Source organism: Tupaia chinensis, unplaced genomic scaffold, assembly GCF_000334495.1.
Source record: "Tupaia chinensis unplaced genomic scaffold, TupChi_1.0 Scaffold000005_1, whole genome shotgun sequence".
Taxonomy (NCBI): Eukaryota; Metazoa; Chordata; class Mammalia; order Scandentia; family Tupaiidae; genus Tupaia; species Tupaia belangeri.
Genome location: NW_006159433.1, coordinates 629214 through 642820, shown reverse-complemented (window position 1 = coordinate 642820; position 13607 = coordinate 629214).

Sequence of the window (13607 nt, the reverse complement as noted above, 5' to 3'; positions counted from 1 at the left end):
GTGGGAGTTTGTAGGGAGTTGGTGATCACGGGGAATTTCTTACTCCAATAGTATGAAGAATGGGAATCCTGATTCCATGATTACAGGCATCAGTGAGCAATTTTTTTTTTTTTTTTTTGTCACTATAGGACGTGTGCGCTCGCCAGACAGACAGAGAAAGACAAAGAGACAGAAAGCGAGAAATCACTCCCCACGGGAGATGGCCACGCCGCAATCCCTTCTCCTCCATTCTCCTCTCGGGATCTTGGGCACGCATGCACATGCGCCCAGCGTGAGTTTAAGCCACCGGGTCCGGGACACGAATCGCAGTCGACTACGTGGGAGTCCAGCGACATAGCCATTACGCTAACTGCTGGTCTCCAGTGAGCAAATTTTAACACGGAGAAGGCATTCAAGGATTCGTTGGTGCTCCTAAGTAGAATTCAACGTTGAACTCAGTTTCTCCCTACTGATTTATCTGTTCAACAGAAATGTGTGGAGTTCTTGAATCCAATCTAGAGCCACTTCTTGAAACGAGCTGTCTGTATCAGAGACAAAGTACGAGGGCTTCCTCCGCACATAATGACCATTGGCACGCTCACACGAGTCTGGAGAGTATGAGTGACGTAATGATGGGGCATCAAGATGAAAACTGGGCAGTGCTCTCAGCTGTGCCAGGGCTCAGTGGTCCTGTGTCATGCTCACTGGGCCTTTCAGTCTGCTGAGGACTTGTCTAGGGCAGGTTTCTTTGAGTAATTCCACTTTCCAAAAATGGTGCTTCCTATTTGGACATTTGTATATCTTACTTCAATCGCATGCTAGAAATCTTTAGATATGTCCAAGCTCAGCTCTACCTGACCAAAGCGACCCTAAGCTTCTTGCACACCTGCTCCCAGAGGGCCAGTAATACCTGAAAGTCTGAATTTGGTCCTTGACCAAGATTGTGGCCAAACAGATAATTATCAAGCCCATGAACTCCAGGCCAAACACTTGGCATTTATGTGCTCCACCACAGCTACATTTCTGAAGGGGGAAGGCCATGTTTCCTCTCCTCTTCACTGCTATTAATCTGGACCATAACCTTTAGCCTCTCAGAAGAACCTTTTGTCCCATGATTTCAAGGCAGTTCTGTCCCGTGGTTCTAAGGCCTGGCCTTGACCTTCCTTTCCTGAGACGCACGTTCCAGATATGTCCATAGCTTCCCCACTGTATGAGTAAGCCAGAATTTTGCAAGTCTTCTTGATCACTAATAATATAACAAAAATCTTCAAAACCAGAATAGCACAGTTTTACCATAGTCATAGCTGTGACACATGGCTTCAGTACGAGTGGTGGCTTCTTTTCTAGATAGCTTTTTCTCTTATTTACGTAAGCCCTGAGGTTTTTTTTTTTTTTTTTTCTTTTTTTCTCCTGGGGTTTTTTTTTTTTTTTTTTTTTTTTCTTTAGAGAGAGGGTTTTTTTTTCTGCTTATTTGTTTTTTTGTTTTGTTTTGTTTTGTTTTCTGCACTGCATGTGCACTCTCCAGAGAGACAGAAAGTCAGAAATCACCCCCCAAGGGAGATGGCCACAGCAAAATCCCTTCTCCATTCTCCTCTTGGGATCTTGTATACACATGCACACACACCTTTCGTAAATTTTAAACCTCCAGGCCCAGGACTCGAACTGTGGTTAACAACGTGGGAGTCCAGCAACGCAATCATTATGCCATCTATGGTCTCAGGCCCTGATTTTTAATTTTATGAAATATCTTTCAAAACATAATGCTGCTGCTGAATGTAATTTTGTAAAAGTGAAACCATTATGATTCCTATACTGTTTGAATCAAAGCTGTAGTGTGATTCTTAAGAGTCTATTAATAAAAATGTGAGTTTTAATTATACCATCTGTGCCATTTACAGAGCAATTAAAAGATTTTTTTTTTTTTTTAAAGAACGTGATTGAATTGTGTTCTAGTGTTTGGTGGAAAGTAAAACTTATAAGGGATGAACTTGGATGTTTAGCTTAGGAGATCTCTAAGCAAAGAGTTGTAGGTGTGGTCTTGTTTCTTACTGATGTTTATAATAAAAAGTGAGAGGAGAGAGATAAGTTGAAGAATAAATTGTTAGGCAAAAAGGAGCCACAACTTGAACATCTGGGAAAGTCTCAGGCGATGCATATTGCCAAAATTTAGGAGATGTGTTCTGGAGAGAACATTGGGGGTGTGACTACACAATCATTTGCTACAGAGATTATGGATGTGACTCAGACCCACTCGACTATCTTATCCTAAGCCAGGAATAGAGATGCAGACACAGAATGAAAACCCACAAGCTTTTAAAGTAAGAAAATAGAAATTTTACCAGCAGACGGCATAATGGTTGTGTCACTGGACTACCATGTAGCTGACCGTGGTTCGAGTACAGGACCAGGTGGCTTAAAACACTCCGGACCAAAATTATGAGAGGAGAATGGAAGAGAAGAAATTGTGGTATGGCCATCCCCCCGGGGTGTGATTTCTCACTTTCTGTATCTCTGTTTCTTTCCAGCGAGTGCATGCGCCCTATAACAAAAATCTCTTGAAGAGAGAGAGAGAGAAAGGGAGAGAGAGAGAGAGAAGAGAGAGAATTTTTAGTGGAAAAGCAAAGATTTTCAGTAGAAAAGAAATACACTCCCATGCCATAAAAGTGCGTGGCAGAGGACAAGTTGCCAGAGAAGGACAACTGCACTGGGCCTTAGGTGTTACTTTTATTGTGCGGCCTTGTTATGAATATTTAGGGGGGAGGTCTGTCACTGTATCTGAAGTTTTTGTTTGATTCGATAGTCTTCCATCTGCATTTGCATGCTTCTCCTTTAGGTAAGGAATCCGAAAATTTGATTATCTAATCACACATGTCCAGTGTGGGCTTGGAAAGTATGATCATCTATATATGGATGACCTGTCTTATTAGTTCACGTTTTCAGCGGTGAAATTCTGTTTGCATATTTGGGGTGGCAGAAGGGAAGATAACAACTTCCCCTAAGTGCTTTTCTTTAAGTAAGCGTAGGTACTAAAGAAGGGAAATGTCATCTGTCCCACCTTGCAGGTGCCAGGAGCAAGGTGGGAAGAAGGGGTCTGGGTGTAACTCCTGAGAAGCTGTGATTGATGGAGCAGATGTTGTTCGGAAATTACCTCAGGACTGTCCCCTCATATCTAACTGACTACCTATCACAGTTCCAAAGGATGCAGCCACTTCCTTAAATTCAAAAGGCCAGACTAAAGTCAAAGGGCTGAAGTTACACCCAGACCCAAGAGATCAGAACCATCGCTCTGTTGGGTCCATAGAATAGAGAATTCAGCCAAAGGGGATTATTCTCAAGACTTAAGATCTAATCGAATTATCCATACCTCTGCGTCCCTATAACATACTTGTATATATATATTTTTAGTTTCACTTTGACTTATCTATAATGTATTCATGTGTACCTTTTAGTATAGCACTTAGTACCTGTTCTGTATGTCTGTATATCTCCCTCTCTAGCTATCTTACCATAGACTACTCTTATTATCACTTACTGGTTCAAATACAGAATCTTTTTTTTTTTCCCTTTATTTTTCTTTACTCTACTCCATTTATAAGTTTCTTATGTATTTTATCTACATACATTTAGAACCACATTAGACATTGTAATTTTTGTTTCAACAATCAAACATGGTTTTAAAACCTGAAGAAGAGTGAAAATTTATTGTATCTCCCAATAGTATTGTGTACTATGTTGTTTCTTCCTTCCTGATATACCAATATTCCTCTTTTAAATAATTTTCTTTCTGCAAAAAAGAATGTCCTTCAGTTATTTTAAAATTTTTTACAGTAAGTCTGTTTATTGACTGCAAATTCTTTAAGTTTTCTTTTTTTCTGAGGCTCTCTTGATGTCCCTTCAATTCTTGAAAAATGTTCTCTCTGGGTATAGGATTCTGGATTGACAGTTCTTTACTTCTAGCACTTGAAAAATATGTATGTGTTCCTGTTGTCATCTGTGATTTCTGACAAGAAATTTTCTCTCTTTATAATTGTCTTCTACCCATAAGTGAGCAATCCTTTAATTCTTGCTGCTTTCTGAAATTTTTCTTAGTTTTTGTTTTTCATATGTTTCACTATGGTGAGTCTTCATATGATTTTCTTTTGCATTTATTCTCCTTGGATTGACTCTGCTTAAGTCTGTAGATTTGTAACTTTTGAAAAGTTTGGGTTGTTTTTAATCATTATTCTTTTGAGTACTTTTTTCAGTCCAGTCCACTGTCCTATCTCCATTTGGAACTCCAATGACATAAATGTTGAACCTTTTGTTAAAGTCTCATAAGTCCCGAGGCTCCATTTTTATTTTTCCTTCATTCTGTTTTTCAGTACATAAAATTGCTCTTTAACTCAGTATTTTATGTATACTATAAACCTTAAAAAACATGGAAAATACATATTATGAAAATAACTATGCATGGATCTCAACAATTTTCCCCATAGAAATAGACTTGCATTTGAATTGCATTTTCCATGAACTTTTTGAAGTCCCCACTTAGAACAAAAAAAAAGGCGAAAAACCTAAAACTGTGTATCAGTAGTTTCATAGATCATTTATAAACATTCACTATGAGGCAAGCCTTCATTTCAGGAATTATTCCAGTTAATCTTCAGAACAATCCTATGAGGTATTTACTATTGTCACTCATTTCAAAAATAAAAAAAAAAAAGTAATACATTGCCTATGGTTACCCTTTAGTAAGAAGTAGAGACAAAATTAGCTCCTCAGGAAGTTTTTTGCCAGCATTTCCTTTATTAATCGCTATACTAAAGTACCATGTTTCTCTGTGTGTGTGTGTTTCTTTGTATTTTGTGTATAAATACAGAAATATGCATAGGTGATGAGAGTGAGAAAAAAATCAGCAAGTAAAAGAAATAGTTTAGAACAATGTAAGTTTAATAATATGCAATAAATTATTACATACCAATGTTCTACTTTTAAATTTTAATTCTTCCTCATGGTAAATTGGTAAAATGCTAACATTGATCTAGCTAAAGAAATTATCTCTAGTCTGGTGCAAATTCCATTTTAGCTACCTAGAGCCTGTTGATTTCTTATTAAGATTTTTTTTTTTTTCAGTTGCACTTATACCACATTATTGTAGTGGGCCTTTACACACAATTATAGAAAATTCTGTATCCAGTAACAGTTGCCCAAAGTTCACACAGGTCTCAGCAACTCTATCTAAAATGGTGTTATGTTCCTCCAGTTTATCATGCCAAATGACTGTTCCCTATTCTCTATTACCCAAGAATGAATTCTTTCTTGATGCATCCTTTTGATGCAAACTTCATTTTCTAACTTTCCAACTGTGGCTCCTGTGGTCTGCATGCTACATAATTAGAAGCTTACATATTTCACCTCTTTTTTGAAGATGGGTGACTTTCATATTATAGTTAGAGTAAAAAGGAATATGATAGAAAAGGCAGCTTGGGCACTTCCCAGCTAACAATACTAAATATTTTCCTCTATAGCAGACTGGCTTAGTCATCTCTTATCTACAATGCATTAGCTATATACAATCCTTGGTTTAAAAAAAAAGAAAAAGAAAAATATTGTGCTGTTTATTTCTTTTTAGTTTTTCTTTGTGTTTTTTTTTTTTTTCAGGTTTGTGCTCTTAAGTCATTAAAATATATGGGACTGAAATGATTTCTTACTTTATTTAGTATATTTCAATTTTGCCAAACTTAAACATTTAGAATAAATGGACAACATTTTACACTTTTACTATATTTCTAATTTCCCTTGTTTATATGTGTGTATGGATATATATTCATATGTAGTGAACAACTGTTAAATAACTACCTGCGGACAATGAAATATTTTCAGAACTGGGCACATGCTTTTTATTTGACACAATGTATTAATCTTGCATTTAGGTCATATTTTGTTCAGAAATTTTCCTATCACAGCACCAAAAGCAAGAACTCTAAAACTCACACATGTGTGTGTATGTGTGTATATATATACGTATGTATATATATACACACATACATATAGATAGATAGATATAGATTTTTTTGAGGCAGGGGGGAGTTTTGCTTTTTTTTTTTTTCCACATGTGCTTGCCAGAGAGAGAGAGAGACAGACAGAGAAAGTGAGAAATTATCCTTCAGGCTGAAGGCCATGACACATTCCCTTCTCCATTCTCTTCTCAACATTTTGGGAACACACACTCACATACCTAGCATGAGTTTCAAGTTGTCAGGTCCAGTACTGAAACTCTAGTCAGCCATGTGAGAGTTCAGTGTCTTAACCACCACTCTACTTGCTGGGCCCTGTAGAAAATTTTTTATAGAGAGAATATCTAGTACTTATGTACCAAGGAAGATCTCTTTCTGATTTTAAATTTTTTAAAAAATATGACTTACATAGGAATAGCCATACTGAGAGCCAAGTGTGTATATGTCTGTGTATAGAGAAAATTAAACAAAGATTTCTTAACCATGTTGTTTCTTCTTATATGATAATAATTAGGTTGAGAACAATTTCAGTCTGAGAGACAGATAAGGAGGAGGTACCCATCTTAATTTATGGCCTAGGTCTATCAACTGTTGATTGACAAGAAACAATCATACAATGATATTGACTGGAGGAGAATATATTAAAGACTAGTCACAAGTCAACATACATTATAATAGAGTAACAAAATTCTTTTCACCAAAAGAGGGAAAACAGTGTCCTCAGTTACATGATTCAATCATACTTAAGTAGTAATGTCATACTTAAAATGGATCTTACTGATAGTAAAGCAAACTAACATAATCATCTTTTATTAAAAGTGTTCTTTGTGGGACCAGCAGATGGCATAATGGTTACATTGCTGGACTCCCACATAGTTGACAGCGGTTTGAGTCCCGAACCAGGCAACTTAAAACTCAGGCTGGGAGTGTGTGAGTGTGTGCCCAAGATCTCTAGAGGAGAATGGAGAAGAAGGGATTGCAGTGTCTGTCTCTCTTTCTCTCTCTCTGTTTTTCCAGTGGATGTATGTACCAAGTATCAAAAATCTCTTAAAAAAATGGGTTCTTTGCTATTTATTCAGATCATCTCACAGTGATTTAAGGCATGTGAAACCTTCAAATATTCATATAATTTATATAAACCTTTACTCAGAAGTTAACTGACTTACTTTTGCAGAACTATAAACATTAAGTTTGGTATTTTGATGCCTTCTTGCCTATGTAATTAGCATACTTTATGTAACATTATTTAATATTGATTTTAAAATTTAAAACCCCATGTTTCCTAGAGCTAGCTCTTTAACATTATTATAAGTAGAATACATTTTACTAATCACTTATAAGAGCGCTAAACCCCAACTGAAATCAGTTTATACACCAAGAGAATAGCTATTGTGTTCCTTGTTCCACTGTTCTCAGCCTTTCTCTGACTTTCTGTCAAAAAGCTGTGAGTGGTTACAGGAGGCTAGGTGATTTCTGCCCATTATTTTTCACTTGCACAAGGAGCAGTAGAGCATTCCAACTTCATGACTGTAGAATTCAAAGTCTACTGTTAATGTTAAAATATTCAGTTGGTTGATACACTTGGTTGACATATGCCAGAGTGCATAGAATTTTATGTTATCTTTTATTTTCTTGAAGGAAAATACTCAGTCCTAAATAAAGAATATCCTAATGTCACCTCATCCTCGAATTTTGTCATTGAAAGTGCATTGAGATTTTACCATTTAGCTTTCAGAGATAATGTGATACAAGGGTGTGATAGTATAAAGAGCAACAAAACTTGGGACCAGCAGTTGGCGTAATGGCTATGTCGCTGGACTCCCACATAGTCGAATGCTGTTCGCGTTTCAGACGCGGTGGCTTAAACTCACACCGGGTGCGTGTGAGTGCGTGCCCAAGATCCCGAGAGAAGAATGGAGGAGAAGGGATTGTGGCTTGGCCATCCTCCCTGGAGGGTGATTTCTCGCTTTCTGTCTCTCTGTCTCTCTCTGTCTGTCTGGCAAGCGCACGTGCCCTATAGCAAAAATATCTCTCTCAAAAAAAAAAAAAAAGAGCAACAAAACTATAGCAGAACACTTCAAGCTTACACAAGCTAATATTGTAAAAATTTTTAGCATAATTTAAAGCTATAATTTTTGCTTTTTAAAAATTAGAATGCTGGGCCAGCTGGTGGTGTGGTGGTTAAGGTAGCTGAATCCCACATGACTAACTGTGCAAGTCAAGTCCTGGTCCCGGCAGCTTGAAAAACAGACCAGGAGTAGGACTGGCAGATGGCATAATAGTTACATGGCTGGAATCCCATAATGCCAACTGCAGTTCAAGTTCCAGACCTGGTGGCTTGAAACTCACGCCAGGTGTGTGTGCATGCATACCCAAAATTCTGAGAGGAGAATGGAGGCAATGGAATTGTGGCATAGCCATCCTTCCTTGAGGTGATTTCTCATTTTCTGTCTCTATGTCTCTCTATCTGTCTAGTGAGTGCATGTGCTTTATATAAAAAATCTCTCAACAACAATATAGAAAATAAAAACTAACCAGGAGCATATGCACACATGTCCAAAATCTCAAAAGGAGAGAAGGGATTGCTATGTGACCATGTCCCATGGGGAGTATTTTCTCATTTTTCTTCTCTCACTCTCTGTCTCTCTATGGCAAACTAACGCACACTCCGGAAAACTGAAAAAAAGAAAAACAAAATAGAATGCTTAGGGCCAACGCTGTAGTACAGTGGTTAAGTGCCCTGAATAGAAAGTCAGATCCTACATGACCAACCAGTTCAAATTCCAACCTCAGTCACTTGAAAAATGTGTGTGAATGCCCAAATCCTGATGGGATTGGAGACATGGCAGACAAATGATTGCTCTGTCTCCATGCCCCATTGTGGGAGGCATGTTTTCTTACTCTTTCTTTCCCTCTCTTTGGTGAGCTCATATACTCTTTAGAAATATGGGAGGAGGGGGAGAATGAATGACTAATGCACAATGGAATTGTAGAGAACCTGAAATGGAGCAACAATAGAATTTAGGATGTTGACATGAAGCAAAAGTCTATGTGGTAATTGTTAAAGTCTTTTGGGCCCACTGATGGCGTGGTGCTTAAGGCAGCTGATTCCCACATGACTGATGGCAGATTGGAGTCTTGTACTTAACAATTTGAGAAACATGCCAGGAATGTGTGGTACCTTCCGAAAATTCTGAAAGAAAGGAAAGATGGAGAAGGGATTGCAGTGTGACTGTCCTGCATGGAGGGCACTTTCTTCTCCTCTCTCTCACACTGAATCTTCTCAGTTTTATTAAATAATAATATTTAGTTATCTTTGACTTGATAGGTTTTAAAATTTCTTTAGTTTAATTTTATTATTTAAAATATAACAATGATTAATACAATTTATAAATTGCTTTTATCAAAATATCATTGGTTATATTTCACCAAATAACCTGGAAATTACATATATGGGACTCATAATTCTCTAACTTACAAATGGAAATAGTAATAACACAGATTTATTATTAAAGATTTAGAACTCAAAATATATAGTTTTTCCTAGAAACAAAGGGTCCTTAGCCTAGGTGAAAAAAATTTATGTAATATACATTGAAGCTATATTTTGGAGTCAGCTTGATCTGTGCATAAATCCAAGCTCTGTCATTTACTAGTTGTGGAATTATGGGTATGTAAATAGATAATAAAGCTGAACTCTCAAGTTTATATTTTAAGATTAAGTGAAATACTGTATATTAATTATTAAGTGAAATACTGTATATTAATTGATATAATACTAACCATCACTAAGTAAATCTGCAATAGATGAAGTACTACATCATCCTCACCAATACTGTGTTTTTTAGGTCTTGTTTTTTTCACTTCTGACTTAGAAAAAATAAGAGATGATGGAAATGAACAATATTGGAAAAGATGGGACATCATGACATGTTCTCAAAACATCAAAAGAATAATAAAATAATACTATAAAAATTGCATATACATACATTTGATGACTTAGATAAACTGAACAAATATTCAAAAACAAACTACCATAAGTCACCCAATCTGAAATAGATAATGTGAAGAGCTGTCACTAGTGAGAAAAATAAATTTGTAATGAAAAAAAAAAATACCTCCCAAAATGGAATCTCTAGACCCAAACAGCTTCATCTGGAGAATTCTATCAAATGTCTAAAGAAGAATTAACACCAGTTCTTAACAATCTATTTGATAGAATAGAAGAGAACATTCCATACCTATTCCATGTTTTTTAATCCATCATATAAAAAGTTACCCCAATATCAGAACTAAACAAAGACACTATGTATAAAGAAAAAAATACCAACCAATATCTCTCATAACAGACACAACATTCTAACAAAATATTAGGAAACATAACACACCAAAATATAAAATTGAACTGTACACCAAAACCAAGTGGAGTTTGTCCGAGGATACAAGGCAAGTTTAAAATTTTACAAGTTAATCAATGTAACCCTTTGTATTAATAGTGAAGAAGAAAAGCCACACACTTATATTAATTGATAGAAAATTATTGATTCACAGATGGCATGATTAGCCACCTAAAAAATGCTAAGACATATGCAATGAAACTCCTACAATTAATAAATGAATTCAGGAGCCAGCAGATGGCATAGTGGTTACATCGTTGGACTCCCACATGGCCAACCACGGCTTGAGTCCTGGACCCAAAGGGTTGAAAAATCATACCGCATGCCCAAAATCCCAGGAGGACAATAGAGAAGAGATTGTAGCACGGCCATCCCCCTGGGGGTGGATTTCTCACATTCCCTCTCACTGTCTCTGTCTCTTTCCAGTGAGCATATGTGCCCTATAGTGAAAACCTCTTAAAAAATAAATATAATGGGAACCAGCAGTTGGCGTAATGGCTATGTCGCTGGACTCCCACGTAGTCGACCGTGGTTCGCGTCCCGGACCCGGTGGCTTAAAACTCACGCCGGGCGCGTGTGCGTGCGTGCCCAAGATCCCGAGAGGAGAATGGAGGAGAAGGGTTTGCGGAACAAATAATGGGTTTAATAGGTCTCAGGATAAACATACAAAAAGTATACATATTAGCAATTAAAAAGTTGACACCAAAATTCAAAATAAAATATCATTTATATTATCTCAAAAATAATATGAAATACTTAAATGTAAATCTAACAAATCTGTAGTCTAAGGGAAGGAGTTCAAAGCATAACCAAGCCCTGTGAAGCCTAATACTTCCTCTCTCCTTTTTTAAATCTTGCTCATGGAAATGCATGCCACATGCATGCCCTCTAACTTAAATAAAATTTCTATATAAATTAAAGACTAAGAATTCTGAAAACAATAAGAATAAAGGAACATACCAAATATAAGGAATCTTAACAAGGTTGTCAGTGGACTTTTGCAGTAGAAATCTTGCAGGCCAAAGAAAGTCTGACTCTTCAGTATTGAGGGAGAAATACTTTCACAGAAAAACAAAAGCTGAGAGACTTTATCGATAATAGACCTGCCTCTCCAGAAAAGCTAAAGGGAGTTTTTTAAACAGAAATCAAAGGCATTTAATTAGTAGCATAGATAAAATATATAAAAGTATAAAACTCATTGGAAATTATTAATATATAGTCAAATACAGAATATTTCTAATATTGTAATGATGATGTGTAAATCACTTATGACTCTAGTATAAAGGTTAAAAGACAAGTGTATTAAAAATAACTATAGCTACATTAACTTCTTAGTGGATATACATGTAAAAAGATGTAAACTATGACATAAAAACAAAGTTTTAGGGGAATTAAAAGTGCAGAGTGGGACCAGCAGTTAGTGTAATGGCTATGTCGCTGGACTCCCATGTGGTCGACCTCAGTTCAAGTAACAGACATGGCGGCTTAAAACTCATGCCAGGCGTGGGTGTGTGCATGCCCAAGATTCTGAGAGGAGAATGGAGAAGGGGTCGCGGTATGGCCATCCTCCCTGGGGGGGAATTTCTTTTTCTAGCTTTCTGTCTCTCTGTCTCTCTCTGTCTTTCTGGCAAGCGCATGCACCGTATAGCAAAAATCTCTCAAAAAAAAAAAAAAGAAAGAAAGAAAAAAAAAATATTGCATTCAAATGGAAACCAAAAAAGTGCAAGACTTCCTATCAGACAAAAAGACTAGGTAAAAAACTGCCACAAAATACAGAGAAGGTCATTATATAATGATAAAAGAGTCATTAATCAAGAAGATATAACTATTATAAATATATATTTCCAAAACATCAGAATACCTAAATACATAAAAACAAATAACAGATTTGAATGGAAAAAGAGACAGCAATGCAATAATAGCAGGAGACTTCAATACCCCACTTTCAAGAATGGACCAATTATCCAGACAGAAAATCAATATGGAAACATTGACCTTGAACTACACCAAATGGATTTATATGGCATATATGGCATAGACCATTCAACAACATTAGACTGCAAAAGAAGTCTTAACAAAATTAATAAAATTAAAATCATAAGTATTTTTCTGATAATAAAAGTGTGAAACTACAAATTAGTAATGAGGGATGAACCAGAAAATTCACAAGTATATGGAAATGAAATAGCATGCCCAATAATCAGTGCATCAAAACTAAAATTAAAGACTGGTGAAAATATATCTTGAGCTAAATGAATATACAACATAACAAAACTTATGGGATATAACAAAAGCAATGTTAATAGGGTAACTTATAGCAATAAATGCCTATATTAAAAACAAGAAATTTTTCAAGTAGACAACCTATTGGATATAACAAAATTAGTACTAAGAAGAAAGTTTATAGTGAGAAACACCTACATTTAAAAAAAAAGTTTCGAGAAGTCGGACCTTCAGGAGAAGGTCCCACATGGCTCTAGTGAACTAGATTTTTAAGGGAATAAAGATTTTCTACTAATAATTCAGCCTCCAACAAACAAGCTAGCGGTAGGGAGTCCCCCCCACACACACACACACCACCAGCCTTCTATCTCTGTCTCTCCCTGCTTCTGTCTTCCCTTATTTTTTTCTTTGCAATTTTTCCTTTTTACCCTTTTATTTTAAAAGGCACAGTTTTTCTCTGGCTCTTAGCTCTACCTTTTTTCTTGTTAATTTTCGCTCTGCTCCTCCCATCCAGGCAGAAGAAGACGGGCCTTCAGGAGAAGGTTCCACATGGCTCCAGTGAACTAGATTTTTAAGGGAATGAAGATTTTCTACTAATAATTCAGCCTCCAACAAATGAGCTAGCGGTAGGGAGCCCCCACGGCAAAGAGATTCTAGATCACCTCTGCCTGATCTCTGTCTCTTGGTTCCTGTCTCTCCCTGCTTCTGTCTTCCCTTTTTTTTTTAATTGTTCCTTTTTATCCTTTTTTTTTAAAGGGACAGTTTTTCTCTGGCTGTTAGCTCCACCTTTTTTCTTGTTAATTTTCGCTCTGCTCCTCCCATCCAGGCAGAAGAAGCCCGGCCTTCAGGAGAAGGTTCCACATGGCTCCAGTGAACTAGATTTTTCACGCGGTGCTTGTGCGCCACGCAGTTTTCTATTTTGTGATTTTTTAAAAATGAACAGTAATTACATATTTTTATTATTTTTTATTTTTTTGTCTTTTTTTCTCTTTTTGTTGTTGTTTTTCTCTCT